This window comes from Aquarana catesbeiana, linkage group LG05, assembly GCF_042186555.1.
Source record: "Aquarana catesbeiana isolate 2022-GZ linkage group LG05, ASM4218655v1, whole genome shotgun sequence".
NCBI lineage: Eukaryota > Metazoa > Chordata > Amphibia > Anura > Ranidae > Aquarana > Aquarana catesbeiana.
This window is the reverse complement of record NC_133328.1, coordinates 64,170,371-64,188,230: the sequence shown is the minus strand read 5'-3', so window position 1 is coordinate 64,188,230 and position 17,860 is coordinate 64,170,371. Positions and strand designations below refer to the sequence as shown.

General features: G+C 41.5%; 1 protein-coding gene across 2 annotated transcripts in view; it reads left to right on the top strand.

Annotated features, from left to right (window-relative positions):
• Nucleotides 1-17,860, top strand: part of ODAD2 (outer dynein arm docking complex subunit 2) — a 295,659-nt gene that overhangs the window by 197,050 nt on the left and 80,749 nt on the right. The window lies entirely within an intron of this gene.

Here is a 17,860-nt window from a genome sequence, read left to right as displayed (position 1 = left end):
GTCCTACCGCTGCTGGTTGGTGGTCTCAATAACTCTTTCTAAGTGTTTGAATTTCCCGCATAGAACATGTCGTTTTCTGCTAGGAAGAACATAACTTTGTACAAAGGTGGATGACGGGAATAGAGTGTATAGGTCGTCCAGAACAGCATATTTGTGTTGTTCAATGTCATTGATAAAATCCATAAAAATATTAAAAAGCAACAAACTAAATAATAAAAACCAAAATGAGAACCAAAATGGGGGGAAAGGTAAGGACTGGGAGTTGGGACAGGGAAAGAAAGAAAACTATGTGGAAAAGGGAACTGGATGGTAGGAGGGGAGGGAGGGAGGGAAAAAAGGGAACTGGAAAGGAGATGATAAAACTAAGTGGAAGGGAGAAGGAAAAAAGGGAAAAAAAGGGAAGGAGATTCTTCAGCAGAAGTAAACGCAGGGGGAAATGAAAACCGGGTGTGCAGCACAAAGGTTTCAAACAACAGACATAGTAACAAGTGTAGGCGCAACAACTCAGGATTCATATAAAACCAAAATATGCATCTGCTAATACATAAATATCTGGAATGAAGTTCTCTAAATTGAAACTGTGGTGATCAATGGTCCATATAGCAAACACAGGCTAATAAGTCTATCTGGTGATGCTAATGATGGGATAAAAATGTCCAAAGGAAGCAAGCAGGGCTGCCATCATAGTAGGAGAGAAACCATATTCCTGGAACTGCAAAAGAACAAGTAAAGAGGCGCCTCTGGGTGCAGTCGTTTTTATATAAAATAAGGCTTTAATAACAAATAGGATAAACTCACATTTGTAGGAGGAAAAACAGGCATGGACTTGCAGACTGCCAATGCGCATGCGTGGAAACAGCCCTCATTCTCCTATGTGACATCTAAAAACTATCTGGACTTGATATAAAAGTAGAAGTATGGCATAAGCATACAAAAGCATACATAGGTTCCCGAACAATGTAAATAATGACACCAGTAACTATACAAAACGATGAATAAAAATACATGACATATTAAGTACAATGATAGATATCATAAATAATATACAATAAATATATGCATGAAGCTAAAAGTCTATGGAAAGAAATGGCATCTGATATGCCTAAGATCAATGATATCAAAAGTATATAAAAATACAACATCGAATCAATAAGAAAATGTATAGATGAAAATGAATATAAAAGACAACCGGACTAAATCAATGAATGGAAACTAACGGAATATAAATACTGAATTATAAAATGGTGGAGATCTCTATTCCTTCATTCATACCACCGGGTGAGAGAACGTCTAAATTGTAAATCCAGAACGTCTCTCTGACACAGAGCTTTTTGAAACGTTCTGCGGCTGGTAAAGATTTAGAAATTTGTTCGATCACCCAAACTTGCAGCCCTTCCGTGGATTGTTGGTGAGCTTGGGTAAAGTGTTTGGGCACACTATGTGCCAATTTTAAAGGATCAATACCACCCTCAATTGATCTCCGATGTTCGCCAAACCTGGTCCTAAGGGCTCATATCGTGCGGCCCACATACAGTAGGCCGCAGGGGCAAGTGAGTCCATAGACCACAAAATCTGAGGAACAATTAAAAAAGTCCTTCAACATGTGGGTGACCCCCTTGGTGGTGAATGACTTTTGGCCATGTCAAACAAATTTACACGTTTTACATAAAGGTTTGCAGCACTGAAACATCCCAACTAGTGGAATGAGTACAGGCTTGTCGGGAGTGGTGCATATGGGTCAAATTTTGCTGGGAGCTATTTTCATTTTAAGGTTGGGCGCTCTACGATATGTAACCTTAGGTCTTTCTGGAATGAAAGGTTTCAGGAGTGGATCCTGTAGTAGTATGCTCCAATGATCTGCCAGGATTTTTTCCATTTTCCTGAACTGGTAGTGAAAAGTGGTGGTGAAGCGGACAGTGTGATTGTCTGGTTCGTGGGATTGCTTCGGGGGTTTACCTTTTAGGTAATATTGAAAAGCTTGGTCGATGAGAGCTGGGGGATAATCTTTGTCCCTAAACTTGTTTTTAAGTAAGGTACTTTGATCGACATAATCACATTCTCTCGTGCAGTTCTGTCTAAGTCGACAGAACTGTCCCTTAGGGATATTGTCAATCTATTGTGGGAGGTGACAGCTATTGTGATGCAGATAAGAATTACCCGCAGTGGGTTTGACATAATTTTTGGAGACAATGGTGTCAGTATTTACATTGTTCGGGAACCTATGTATGCTTTTGTATGCTTATGCCATACTTCTACTTTTATATCAAGTCCAGATAGTTTTTAGTCGTCACTTATGAGAATGAGGGCTGTTTCCACGCATGCGCATTGGCGGTCTGCAAGTCCAGCTCTCTTCTCCTTTTAATAGTCACATTTAATAGCCACATTCTATTTGTAATATTCTACTTTTAATAGCCATTTCATATATAGTTTGCATTATGCCATTGGGTTCTATTTACACATTTTTTCTACATGCCCCCTTTATTTGTCTATTTACATGTCCCCTTTATTATTCATAATAGTGCCCAGAGCAGCGTACATCTCATTCACTGTCATGTTTGACTCCGCCCCCGTTCTCTTTCCCATCCCTTACTTAATCACCTCTCATGGTAATCACACTATGTCTGTTGAGAAAGGAGCGCGACTTGCAGTACATCCAAGTGCGCACGCTCATGAAACGCGTCCACCTCTGATGATGTCATCCCCCTGCAGCCAGCTGTCTCCTGTGTTCCAAGCCTCGCTTTGAGGCCGCCTTTCGGATCCGGCTTCAACATCATTTGGAAGAGTCACTGCTAACATCCACAGTACAGATCGCATATGGCACAGATTTGGGAGCGTCATCTTTGACATTTGACACCATGCCTGTTTTTCTTCCTACAAATGTGAGTTTATCCTATTTGTTATTAAAACCTTATTTTATATAAAAACGACTTCACCCAGAGGCGCAGAAAATTAAAGTAGCGAAGCAAGATTAACTGCCCCTTGTGCTTGCAACTTTTACATTTTTAACAAATTGTTAATGGCAGCCCCCATATTTATTTCTGGAAGGTTTTAATTAGGCAGTGCAAAGAGCAGTGGTGATATTCAGACTGCAGTAAGCAGATACAATCTAATTTCAGTTTACAGTAGTCATATCATCAAGTAAAGAATTCTAATTGGATTCTATAGGCGTCTTAATTTTTCACTTTGCTCTTTATTTTATTAAATAAACCTGTATAGTGTTATGTTTTATATAACCTTTTACCCTTACACAAGCCTAGAACAAAAAAGTGTACATCATCTTCTATTTTTGTCCTCTTTTGAAATTTATAAAATTAAAAAAAAATCCAGTCTTCTACCAAAACAGTCTAATTTAATGGTTCAAATGTTCTAAGCATTTAGAAAACAGATTTAACATGAAACAGCTGGTAGACACATATCTAGACATAATAACTTTTATACACCAGTACTGTTCATTGTGCTCAAATTTCAATGGTACTTTCTTCCACAAATTGCTGTAAAGAAGAAAAACATTTTCTCATTTGCAAAGAAGATCAGATCTATGGCCATTTATCAGGCCTAATGAATTTGTGATTTTAAAAATGTCGCTGCTATTTATTGTATTTTTTTATAAAGGCGTTGATGCCAAAATTTTTGTTTTAAAATTGCCCCTCTGTCAAATGTCATATTCTAAGGCAGAGAAATTAAATTAAGTAAATAGTAATCATTAGTCAGTTATTCCTATCAGTTATCAATTATTCCTTTATTTCTGCACACATTTTTAAAAACATGTCCAGAAGGAAATTTGCAGATTTTCTTGGGTGCCATGAGAAACTGTCTACAGTTATGCCCTGTACCAAATATACTACGCAATAGGAAATTTTATCACAGACACACTATGCCATATGGAAAAGGAGATGAGGACGCTCTGGTGGAGGTGGATGGCTAGTCTAGGGGGGTGATGGATGGCACTTCAGGCAGTACTTTGATTGAGGAGAAGCAACTCTGAAGATATATAAAGGAAGAAAGGTGCCTCTGAGTGCAGTATTAAAAATGTAATTGGGTGCACAAGGGGTTAAAAGCATAGTTGAGTATTAAAAGCATGTCAACATGGAGTCCTCATCTGTTATCTGGGTCCATCCTCAGTCCACAGATGGAGAGCAGGGTGGAGCCGTCCAGCAGCTGTCAGGTTTCTTCTTCCATGGACTGAGGACGGACCCAGATAACAGATGAGGACTCCATGTTGACATGCTTTTAATACTATCTTGTAAGTGCTTTTAACCCCTTGTGCACTTAATTACATTTTTAATACTGTACTTAGAGGTGCCTTTCTTCCTTTACACTACGCCATATACCTGCAGTTTGGCTATAGCACTAAACAAAAATAGAACATTTGTGGCAGTGCAAACACTGGTTTCTAATTATATTATAATATACTGAAATCCCAAATCTAAGCAAATTAAGAAAAATTTGTTCCCCAGCATGCATTCTAAACAATGCAGCCCTGATTGCAATACTCAACTTGTGGCACTGCCCCCCACAGTAATACCTTTCCACCACTAGATATTTGTCAGTCTTCTGATTTAAATTAAACCAGCATCTTTCAATCTAGAAGACTAAAGCCCCGTACACAAATTTAGAAAAAACAAGTTTTTCTTAGTTTCTGTTAGAAAATTTTACAAATAAATAATATTTCATAAATTTAGACCAAAATGTATTCTGCTTCATTTTTTTTGGTTAAAAACAAACAAATCAGTGTATATTATTTAGTCTGTGTGAAAGTTATAGAGTCTGCAAATTATGGTACAGTATATACTGTATATTTGAAAATTGATCAATCACAATGTACTGACTGCCTATTAGGGATGAGCCGAACACCCCCCTGTTCGGTTCGCACCAGAACATGCGAACAGGAAAAAAGTTTGTTCGAACATGCGAACACCGTTAAAGTCTATGGGACACGAACATGAATAATCAAAAGTGCTAATTTTAAAGGCTTATATGAAAGTTATTGTCATAAAAAGTGTTTGGGGACCTGGGTCCTGCCCCAGGGGACATGGATCAATGCAAAAAAAAGTTTTAAAAACGGACGTTTTTTCAGGAGCAGTGATTTTAATAATGCTTAAAGTCAAACAATAAAAGTGTAATATCCCTTTAAATTTCGTACCTGGGGGGTGTCTATAGTATGCCTGTAAAGGGGCGCATGTTTCCTGTGTTTAGAACAGTCTGACAGCAAAATGACATTTTGAAGGAAAAAACTCATTTAAAACTACTCGCGGCTATTGCATTGCCGACAATACACATAGAAGTTCATTGATAAAAACGGCATGGGAATTCCCCAAAGGGGAACCCCGAACCAAAATAAAAAAAAAAAAATGACGTGGGAGTCCTCCTAAATTCCATACCAGGCCCTTCAGGTCTGGTATGGATATTAAGGGGAACCCCGGCCAAAATTAAAAAAAAAAATGACGTGGGGTTCCCCCTAAATTCCATACCAGACCCTTCAGGTCTGGTATGGATTTTAAGGGGAACCCCACGCCAAAAAAAAAAAAAAAAACGGCGTGGGGTCCCCCCAAAAATCCATACCAGACCCTTATCCGAGCACGCAACCTGGCAGGCCGCAGGAAAAGAGGGGGGGACAAGAGTGCGGCCCCCCCTCCCTCCTGAACCGTACCAGGCCACATGCCCTCAACATTGGGAGGGTGCTTTGGGGTAGCCCCCCAAAACACCTTGTCCCCATGTTGATGAGGACAAGGGCCTCATCCCCACAACCCTGGCCGGTGGTTGTGGGGGTCTGCGGGCGGGGGGCTTATCGGAATCTGGAAGCCCCCTTTAACAAGGTGACCCCCAGATCCCGGCCCCCCCCCTGTGTGAAATGGTAAGGGGGTACATAAGTACCCCTACCATTTCACGAAGAAAGTGTCAAAAATGTAAAAAATGACAAGAGACAGTTTTTGACAATTCCTTTATTTAAATGCTTCTTCTTTCTTCTATCTTCCTTCATCTTCTGGTTCTTCTGGTTCTTCTGGCTCTTCTGGTTCTTCCTCCGGCGTTCTCGTCCAGCATCTCCTCCGCGGCGTCTTCTGTCTTCTTCTCCTCGGGCCGCTCCGCACCCATGGCATGGGGGGGAGGCTCCCGCTCTTCTCTTCTTCTTTTCTTCTCTTCTTCTCTTCTTCTTTTCTTCTTTTCTTCTCCGGGCCGCTCCGCAATCCATGCTGGCATGGAGGGAGGCTCCCGCTGTGTGACGGCGCTCCTCGTCTGACAGTTCTTAAATAACGAGGGGGGGCGGGGCCACCCGGTGACCCCGCCCCCCTCTGACGCACGGTGACTTGACGGGACTTCCCTGTGGCATTCCCCGTGACGTCACAGGGAAGTCCCGTCAAGTCACCGTGCGTCAGAGGGGGGCGGGGTCACCGGGTGGCCCCGCCCCCCCGTTATTTAAGAACTGTCAGACGAGGAGCGCCGTCACACAGCGGGAGCCTCCCTCCATGCCAGCATGGATTGCGGAGCGGCCCGGAGAAGAAAAGAAGAAAAGAAGAAGAGAAGAAGAGAAGAAAAGAAGAAGAGAAGAGCGGGAGCCTCCCCCCCATGCCATGGGTGCGGAGCGGCCCGAGGAGAAGAAGATAGAAGACGCCGCGGAGGAGATGCTGGACGAGAACGCCGGAGGAAGAACCAGAAGAGCCAGAAGAACCAGAAGAACCAGAAGATGAAGGAAGATAGAAGAAAGAAGAAGCATTTAAATAAAGGAATTGTCAAAAACTGTCTCTTGTCATTTTTAACATTTTTGACACTTTCTTCGTGAAATGGTAGGGGTACTTATGTACCCCCTTACCATTTCACACAGGGGGGGGGGCGGGATCTGGGGGTCACCTTGTTAAAGGGGGCTTCCAGATTCCGATAAGCCCCCCGCCCGCAGACCCCCACAACCACCGGCCAGGGTTGTGGGGATGAGGCCCTTGTCCTCATCAACATGGGGACAAGGTGTTTTGGGGGGCTACCCCAAAGCACCCTCCCAATGTTGAGGGCATGTGGCCTGGTACGGTTCAGGAGGGAGGGGGGGCCGCACTCTCGTCCCCCCCTCTTTTCCTGCGGCCTGCCAGGTTGCGTGCTCGGATAAGGGTCTGGTATGGATTTTTGGGGGGACCCCACGCCGTTTTTTTTTTTTTTTTTGGCGCGGGGTTCCCCTTAAAATCCATACCAGACCTGAAGGGTCTGGTATGGAATTTAGGGGGAACCCCACGTCATTTTTTTTTTTAATTTTGGCTGGGGTTCCCCTTAATATCCATACCAGACCTGAAGGGCCTGGTATGGAATTTAGGGGGACTCCCACGTCATTTTTTTTTTTTAATTTTGGTTCGGGGTTCCCCTTTGGGGAATTCCCATGCCGTTTTTATCAATGAACTTCTATGTGTATTGTCGGCAATGCAATAGCCGCGAGTAGTTTTAAATGAGTTTTTTCCTTCAAAATGTCATTTTGCTGTCAGACTGTTCTAAACACAGGAAACATGCGCCCCTTTACAGGCACACTATAGACACCCCCCAGGTACGAAATTTAAAGGGATATTACACTTTTATTGATTGACTTTAAGCATTATTAAAATCACTGCTCCTGAAAAAACGGCCGTTTTTAAAACTTTTTTTTGCATTGATCCATGTCCCCTGGGGCAGGACCCAGGTCCCCAAACACTTTTTATGACAATAACTTGCATATTAGCCTTTAAAATTAGCACTTTTGATTTCTCCCATAGACTTTTAAAGGGTGTTCCGCGGCATTCGAATTTGCCGCGAACACCCCAAATTGTTCGCTGTTCGGTGAACTTGCGAACAGCCAATGTTCGAGTCGAACATGAGTTCGACTCGAACTCGAAGCTCATCCCTACTGCCTATCTATCTGAGGCTCTAAAATGCCAGGACAGTATAAATGCCCCCCAAAAGACCACTTTTTAAAAAGTAGACAACCCATGGTATTTAGTAAGAGGCATGGTGAGTTTTTTTTTAAAGTTTTCATTTATTTGTCACAATTTTTTGGAAAAATAAGACATTAACTAAATTTGTAAATACTTGCATACGGGCATAAAGGCATACTTGTAATTAACTATAATTGAGAGGGGATATGATTTCAATGTTCAAATACCGTACTGGTGACCCCACAATAAGGATAAAACTTTTCCACAAAAGGGAATTTAATAAGAGACGGCCGTTTACTAAAATTAGAAGAGAAGCGGTTTAACCTTAAACTGCGTAGAAGGTTCTTTACTGTAAGAGCGGTAAGGATGTGGAATCCCGGTTTCAGCCAGGAGCATCGATAACTTCAAAAAACTATTAGATAAGCACATGAACGACCACAATATACAGGGATATAGAATGTAATACTGACATAAAATCACACACATAGGTTGGACTTGATAATCTTTTTTCAACCTCGCCTACTATGTAACTATGTAACCTAGCCTTTCGGCTTGTAAGGAGCATAAATTACGCATTTAATTTCCTGACTACCTATCACATTTTTAAAGCCCTGGAGCGCCAGGACAGTGGAAACATCAACAAAATTACCACAATTTGGAGGATAAACATCCCAAGATATTTATAAGAGGCTTGGTGAGTCTTTTAAAGACTATTTTTGATGTTTTTTAATCAAAGTTGTCAATTTAATTTCTCTCATGCAGCATAGGCATACTTAAAATTCCCCCCCTAAAACACATTCTGCTACTCCTCCCGAGTATGGCGATACCACATGTGTTAGGCCTTTTCACTTTTTGGACTGATTATATACCAGATATTGTATGTACTGTAATGGTCACGTCTATACGAGTGGTCAGGGAATATTGCTTAGTGTAGCATCACCTATAGCAGTGCCAGTTCCTATAAGCTAAGCAAACCTAGTCTACTGGTACGTGGCTGCCCCAAGAAATGCCATGTTCACTGGCCTTGTGTTTCACAGGAATGTAGTCAGCAGGGTGTACAGATGGGTCAGTTCAGGCCACAGACTGACATATGGTCAGCAGCTAACAAACAAAGGATCGCTCCAGGAAGCAGGCAGAAACATAGTCAATAAGCAGACCAAGGTTAGCAAACGCAGAGACAATGCTGCACTGGTGTGGCAGTGATCAAGGACACTGTGGGGTTGATTTACTAAAACTGGAGTGTGCAGAATCTGGTACACTTCTGAATAGATACCAGCTTCCAGTTTTTTTTGTCAAAGCTTAACTGAACAAGCTGTTCAGTGGTATCTAGACATGGGCAGAATGGAACAATTTTCTTTTGTTTCGGATAGATTCGTTATGTTACTAATTTAGTTTAGTTGATTTGTTTCAGAATTCATTTAGTTTAGTTTAGTTTTGTTTTTGTTTCATTTCGTTTATTAATTTTCTAACGTATTCCAGATTTTTGGAACGATTCACATTTGGATCGGTCGAAAAATTATCAACAGATATTCTGTGTGAAGAATATCTGGTTGTGAAGGAGCGGCCCGGGAAGCCAGTGGCTGCATCCCTAACAACCAATGACTCGTCAGCTGTCAGCGGGCTTCCGCCAAACGCCAAAATGAAAAGAAAAAAATGATGGGGAAGGAGAAGACCACGCCAACATTTTTTTTAATTCCCCCCCAAATCCATGCCAGACCCTTATCAGAGCATGCAGCCCAGCAGGCCAGGAAAGGGAGAGGACAAGCGAGTGCCCTCTCCCTCAAAGCATGGGAACAAGAGCCTGTGCCACCGCCCAGGGTTGTGGGGGTCTGCGGGCAGGGGACTTATCAGAATATAAAACCCCCCTTTAACAAGGGGGCTCCCAGCCCCCCTATGTGAATGAGAAGGGCCTACTCATTCACCAAAAAAGTGTAAAAAGTAAATAAAAACACAACACAAGTTTTTGACAAGTCCTTCATTAAAAAAAATCATAAAATGTCCCCGGTGTGGATCCATCCCCAGTCACGACACCCGCCGCCACCTCCAACCCAAAAAAAAACAAAAAAATCTCCGGTCCTGATGAAGGCTCTTGTTGTCTGCCAGCTCCGCCGACTGACAGTTCTTACATAGTTAGTAAGGTTGAATAAAGACACCAGTCCATCCAGTTCAACCTGAGTGAGTGTGCGTGTCTTCAGTTATCCCTGTCCCTGTACATTGCATCTCATTAAGATGCTCATCTATTATATTATTATTTTATTTAAGGTACCCATATAGCGTCGTCAATTTACACATACATCGCACACTCACATCGGTCCCTACCCTCAAGGAGCCCACAATCCAGAGTCCCCAACTCACATTCATATACTAGGGACAATTTTGGACAGAAGCCAATTAACCTACCAGCATGTCTTTGGAGTGTGAGAGGAAACCAGAGTACCCCGAGGAAACCCACGCAGGCACAGAGAGAACATGCAAACTCCAAGCAGGTAGTATCGTGGTTGGGATTTGAACCAGCGACCCTTTTTACTGCTAGGTGAGAGTGCTATCCACTACACCACTGTGCCGCTTTTGTTTACATTCATCTGTTAGCGGTTGTTAAGGATGCAACGGCTTGTACATGTTCACCACCACAGAGGTACAATATCACCAGTGACACTGCACTTGCTCTGGAAACAGTATGTAAAAAAAGAAAATAACATTGTATACTGAATATATATATTGTTTCACTTTTTTGTTTTACATATTGTAACAAGAGCAGCGCTGTGATTGGTTACAGTGATCGGAACAAACTATGATCTGTTGTGTCCACTGCACACCCCAGAGGGTGCACCTACGGCATCTGGGAGGAGAGGACATACCTGTACATCCTCCCAGAACAAGGAGGCTGGGCAGGAAGAGGTTAAATATACACCGATCAGCCATAACATTATGGCCACTGACAGGTAAAGTATGGGTCAAAGTATCTCCAAAATTGCAGTTCTTGTAAGGATTTGAATGGCTTTGACAAGGGCCAAATTGTAATGGCTAGACGACTGGGTCAAAGTATCTCCAAAACTGCAGTTCTTGTGGGATGTTCCTGGTCTGCAGTGTTTAGAACCAACCAAAGTGGTCCAAGGAAGGAAAACTGTTGAACTATTGACAGGGTCATTTGCCGCCAAGGCTCATTGATCCACATGGGCTGAGAAGGCTGACCCTTGTAGTCCAATCCAATAGAACAGATACTGTACCTGAAATTGATGAAAAAGTTAGTGCTAGTGATAGAAAGGTTTCAGAACACACAGTGAGTCTCAGTTTGTTGTGTATGGGGCTGCATAGCTCTAGACCCTCCAGGGTGCCCATGCTGACCTGTATCCACAGCCAAAAGCACTTGCAATGGCCACTTGACCATCAGAACTGAACCACGTAGCAATGGAAGAAGGTGGCCTGCTCGGAAATTTTTCTTTTTTTTTTGCGTTCAGTGGCATCAAATACTCTGTTGACACCTAGACAAAAAATGAGAGGTTGCATGTGTCACTGGAGAAATATAAAAATCTGACAGATTTGTAACCCCCTCTATTCCTACTAAATACATGTTCTAGTGTTGCTGTCTCTGCCCTCATCTTGTGTCTTTGTGACACACTTTATTAGCTAGATTTACTATCTAAATGTTGTACTTTGGTACTGCCACTGTTTATCTTGTGCTTCTTAGCATTGGCCAATGTTTGACTTATGAAGGATGTTCGCATAATTGGGCACCTGTAAAGAGAAGGTGGAAACCATTTTACAACCCCTGGCAAAAATTATGGAATCACCGGTCCCTGAGGATGTGCCTTCAGTTGTTTATTGTTGTAGAAAAAAAGCAGATCACAGACATGGCCAAAAACTAAAGGCATTTCAAATGGCAACTTTCTGGCTTTAAGAAACACTAAAAGAAATCAAGAAAAATAATTGTGGTGGCCAGTAACAGTTAGATTTATAGAACAAGCACAGGGAATAAATTATGGAATCACCCAACTCTGAGGAAAAAATTATGGAATCATGAAAAACAAACAAACAAAATAACACTCCAACACATCACTAGTACTTTGTTGCACCACCTCTGGCTTTTATAACTGCTTGCAGTCTCTGAGGCATTGACTTAATGAGTGATAAACAGTACTCTTCATCAATCTGGCTCCAGCCTTCTCTGATTGCTGTTGCCAAATCATCTTTGCAGGTTGGAGCCTTGTCATGGACCATTTTCTTTAACTTCCACCACAGATTTTCAATTGGATTGAGATCCGGACTGTTTGCAGGCCATGACATTGACCTTATGTGTCTTTCTTCAAGGATTTTTTTCACAGTTTTTACTCTATGGTAAGATGCATTATCATCTTGATAAATGATTTCATCATCCCCAAACATCCTTTCAATAGATGGGATAAGAAAAGTGTCCAAAATTTCAATGTAAACCTGTGCATTTATTGAAGATTTAATGACAGCCATCTCCCCAGTGCCTTTACCTGACATGCAGCCCCATATCATAATTGACTGTGGAAATTTGCATGTTTTCTTCAGACAGTCGTCTGCATAAATCTCATTGGAAAGGCACCAAACAAAAGTTCCAGCATCATCACCTTGCCCAATGCAGATTCGAGATTCATCACTGAATATGACTTTCATCCAATCATCCACAGTCCACGATTGCCTTTCCTTAGCCCATTGTAACCTTGTTTTTTTGTGTTTAGGTGTTAGAGATAGCTTTCTTTCAGCTTTTCTGTATGTAAATCCCATGTCCTTTAGGCGGTTTCTTACTGTTCGGTCACAGATGTTGACTCCAGTTTCCTCCCATTTGTTCCTCATTTGTTTTGTTGTACATTTTCTGTTTTCAAGGCATATTGCTTTAAGTTTTCTGTCTTGACGCTTTGATGTCTTCCTTGGTCTACCAGTATGCTTGCCTTTAACCACCTCCCCATGTTGTTTGTATTTGGTCCATGTTTTAGACACAGCCGACTGTGAACAACCAACATTTTGCGCAACACTGCGTGATGATTTACCCTCTTTACCTACATACTAACAAGCAGATTTAATCTGATGCAGGTGTTAGTTAGTTAGTGTTAGTGTTTGTAATGAAAATTTACAGGGTGATTCCATATTTTTTTCCTCAGAATTGAGTGATTCCATAATTTATTCCCTGTGCTTGTTCTATAAATCTAACTGTTACTGGCCACCACAATTATTTTTCTTGATTTCTTTTAGTGTTTCTTAAAGCCAGAAAGTTGCCATTTGAAATGCCTTTAGTTTTTGGCCATGTCTGTGATCTGCTTTTTTTCTACAACAATAAACAACTGAAGGAACATCCTCAGGGACTAGTGATTCCATAATTTTTGCCAGGGGTTGTAGATTACTTTCTCAGGATCCTGTTAGAAGAATTACTTCTGTTCAGAAGACAAATTATTTTTTTATGTTATAGATGACAGAATTCCTAGACATTCTATTGTTTCAGTCTTTAAGCAGTAGCCCCAAGATGATTTTTGTTGATAATCGCAGTTTATTTCTATAGTCATACCATCACATTTTTGGGCACAAGCAAAACCTATTGATAAATTACTTCTGACATTACAAGCTTTCTACAAGATCCAAAAAACACCGCCGATAGATGTCTGAAAACCGTTTATCAATGCTGCCTGTTGCTCTGTTTATTCAGTTGTAATCTACGAAATAAGAAAAATACTCAGCTTTGGAAACAAACGAGAACCTGATTTAGCTTTGGGATTATTTTTTCCTGGCTGAATTCTGTTTGCTACTATTTTTATTTTTTTTAAGTTGATGAACTCTACTTTCTCAAGAGAGCTAGAGGGGTTTGCTTTCTGGAAAATAGATCTCTCTAAATTTAATTTACTTTTAAATGCAGAATAAGGTCTCGCTGATTACCCATATGCCACATACAGTCAATTTTCAACCTGTTCCAGATGCCCAAACATCACAGGAACCGAGACATACAAGAAACATAAAAGAACATTGGACAAATCATAAAAAGTAATACATGACCATATAAAATATTAAAGATTTGGTATTGTACGTAACACAAGTCAAAATATGTTTCTCTAAACTATTTCCATGTGGTGCTTTCATTTTTTTTACTAGGGATCAGAAACAAAGTACTTTTTGTACCTTACAAGGAAATCAATTTGATTAGCTATCATTCCTCTAGGCATGAAAGGCTGATGGTGCATACAAACTCAATAAACAATTTGTATTCAGGCTGTTCTATTTTTTCATTGAATAATGGTATGAACTCTTTACACGTCAAGACTTCCAAGCCTTCTATGAACTATAACACTGAAACTGTTGCCTTTATAACGGTCCCGGGGAACCATGGGGTTCTTTCAGAGGTTGTTAGGGGTTCCTTTAGCATTAAAGAGTTTCTAACGCCTAATAACCACTGATATCAATTATCTTTTTAGCTGTGTGTAAGAAGGGGGGGTTTTCCCACTGGTCAACAATTGTAAGCTTGTCCTTCTCCCACTGACCATTAATATCCATTGGCCCCCAATGTATATGACCACTACACTGACTACCAATATTAATGAATATTAAGCCTAGTACACAGGGGCCAAATGTCAGGTGACATTGGTCGGTTTAGTAGAAACTGTCTGACATTCGGGGCCCGTGTGTATGACAGCTGGTCCGACAGCTGGCCGTCCGGCGTCCGTTGGACGGGCATGCTGGAAAACCAATGGCTGAGAGCACTGATTGCAGTGTTCTGGCGGGGGGCCATCCCCCTGTCAGAACACAGAAGCTCTGCGGGGGAGATTGTTGTACTAACATTGGATCATTAGTACAGTGTCTGCGACCAAAACTCATAATGTGTACCAGGCTTAAGGCGGCACTTTTCCACTGACCAGGGGCATTATAATTTTCACCTTTAGTGTTTATTTTCTGGCCATTATTATTTGTTTAATTTCATGATTGTTACTGAAAAGATTTTCTTATAGAGAAGAGAAGAGCAAAATCTATCTGCTCTGGGTGTCTAATATGCTAGATACACTACATTCTTTATTCTTTTATGTATTATTATATTTGCAACTTACTGAGCATGCATACGTGTCATTTTTATTCTGCATTCTCCTTCTATCAGGTCCTAGATGTGTGTCTTAGGAAGAAGCTGAGCTCCAGACAAACAACTAAATATGAATTTGAAATACAAAGATATGACTCCTGGAGTTAGTACTGCCAGTGACTGTTTTCAGCACTGACAGCAAAAAATTACTTGTGATATTGGCAGGTGCTTTATATGTAACAGGGATGCTGGTAATGCCAAACTTCACAAAACCTAGGCTTACCTGTGCTAAGCGGTGATTTACTGAACTGCTGTCAGTCATCCAAAAAAATGCAGTAGAAAGCATGGACACTGAGGGACCTACGGTATTTATGGAACACGGCCAATAATGCTATCCACCAAACATCTCAATGTTTACTTGACACTGCACCTGCGAGTTCTTTATAAAATCCAGGCTGTGGAGTAGAGCCTGCAGTGTCCCATTATTTGACACTTCCTGTGACCAGGCTTTCCCCCGTTAGAAGTTTTTTTCTATCTTTGATTGGATGGAGTCCAGAATCAAGCCGAACAAAATACACATTTGTAAAGCTTAGCACCGTGCTTTATAAATTTGGTGTGTTCTTTTTAAGCCACACTGCTTATTTTTAAATGGGGCCCATAATGTCTCAGGGTGTTAAGAGTCAAAGAGCCCCTAACTTGTATCATATCAGATCTCCTATCACCAAAAAAAAAAAATAATACACAGTTATATTCTATTTATATTCTTTTTAAAAACTTTTCAGATCTTTTGTTGAATTCTATTTTGTTTTAATAATTATGCAATAAAATAGTGATAGTTTTTGTGCAGCTAGAGGATTATATGTAAGGCTGAGTGTAAGGTGAAATAACAACAAAAAGCACAGCACTAAAAGTATCTAACATGTGATAATAAGCATATAAATATAAAATGAACACCCTTGCAGATGTGAAAAATTTGTGAACATCAAATTATAATCAAATTTTCTGTGTGAAATATGGAACAGCAAATGGAAAAAAGTCCATATGGAAAATATTAGAGGGATATCTCTTCAAGTTGGAAGATAACGGTGAACATCAGAAGACGTATAGATATTCAATGAAAAACGAGAGGGTACCCTTACAGGATCCATAGGACGCACAGAAAGGCATAGGGAGGATCTCCCGTGGTATCAAGACCAAGTGATGTCTTGTAGGCCGCGAGCCCCGATGGATGATGATAGACACAAGCGGGAGTTAAACGACTGTCCCTCAAATTCCCAGTTTTCAAGGGGGGATGATCCGGGGGTGATGGTTCAGCGTGAAAAAGAAAAAGGGGGGCTCCACATGGTGTAGGTCAAACATATGGGATTTATTATAGTAAAACACCATACATAGATAAAAAGTTATCACTTTGAGACTGTTTAGTCGAAACGCGTAGGAATAGCATTTTCAGCTTCCCACATTGCCATTTTAATCTCAAAGTGATCACTTTTTATCTATGTATGGTGTTTTACTATAATAAATCCCATTTGTTTGACCTACACCATGTGGAGCCCCCTTTTTCTTTTTCATGCTGAACCATCTCCCCGGATCATCCCCCCTTGAAAACTTGGAATTTGAGGGACAGTCGTTTAACTCCCGCTTGTGTCTATCACTATCCATCGGGGCTCGCGGCCTACAAGACATCACCTGGTCTGGATACCACGGGAGATCCTCCCTATGCCTTTCTGATGCACTGCTATAGGGTATGTGCGTCCTACGGATCCGGTAAGGGTACCCTCTCACTTTTCATTGAATATCCATACGTCTTCTGATGTTCACCGTTATCTTCCAACTTGAAGAGATACCCCTCTAATATTTTCTATATGGACTTTTTTCCATTTGCTGTTCCATATTTCACACAGGACATTTGATTATAATTTGATGTTCACAAATTTTTCACATCTGCAAGGGTGTTCATTTTATATTTATATGTTATCACATGTTAGATACTTTTAGTGCTGCACTTTTTGTTGTTATTTCTCATTGGACTTGGTTTGTTTGTGTGTCAGCTGCTTTTGTTTTCTGTTTTTTATATTTTGGGTTTAGCGCAGCATTTTCACCCTTCATACTGAGTGTAAGGTCACCCCTTTCACACTGGGGCGCTTTTTAGGTGTTTTTGCGCTAAAAATAGCATCTGTAAAGCGCCTCTCAATCCTCCCCTGTGTGAAAGCCAGAGTGCTTTCACACTGGGGCGGTGTGCTTGCAGGACAGGAAAAAAGTCCTGCAAGCAGCATCTTTCGGGTGGTGAAGGAGCAGTGTATACACCGCTTCTCCACCGCCCCTGCCATTGAAATCAATGGGCACCGCTACCGAAGTGCCTGCAAAGCGATTCGGCAGCAGCGCTTTGCGGGTGCTTTTAACCCTTTATTCGGCCGCTAGTGGGGGTTAAAAGCGCCCCACTAGTGGCTGAAAAGCTCCGCTATAATAGCAGTAAAGCACAGCTAAACATTTGCGGCGCTTTAAAGCTAACGCCTCCCCGCCCCAGTGTGAAAGTAGCCTAATGCCGCATACACACGAACTGACTTTTCAAACGGATTGGTCCGACGGTCTATCCGACGGACTTTCGACGGACTTCCTACGGACTTTCCGAACAAACGGACTTGCCTACACACGATCACACCAGAGTCCGACGGATTCGTAAGTGATGACATATGACTGGGCTAAAATAAGGAAGTTGATAGCCAGTAGCTAATAGCTGCCCTAGCATCGCTTTTCGTCCATCGAACTAGCATACAGACGAGCGGATTTTTTGACCGGACTCGAGTCCGTTGGAAAGATTTGAAACATGTTCCAAATCTAAAGTCCGTCAGATTTTCGACCGAAAAAGTCCGCTGCAGGTCCGATGAAGCCCACACACGGTCGAATTGTCCGCCGGACTCGTTCCGTCGGACCAGTCTGGTTGAAAAGTCCGCTCATG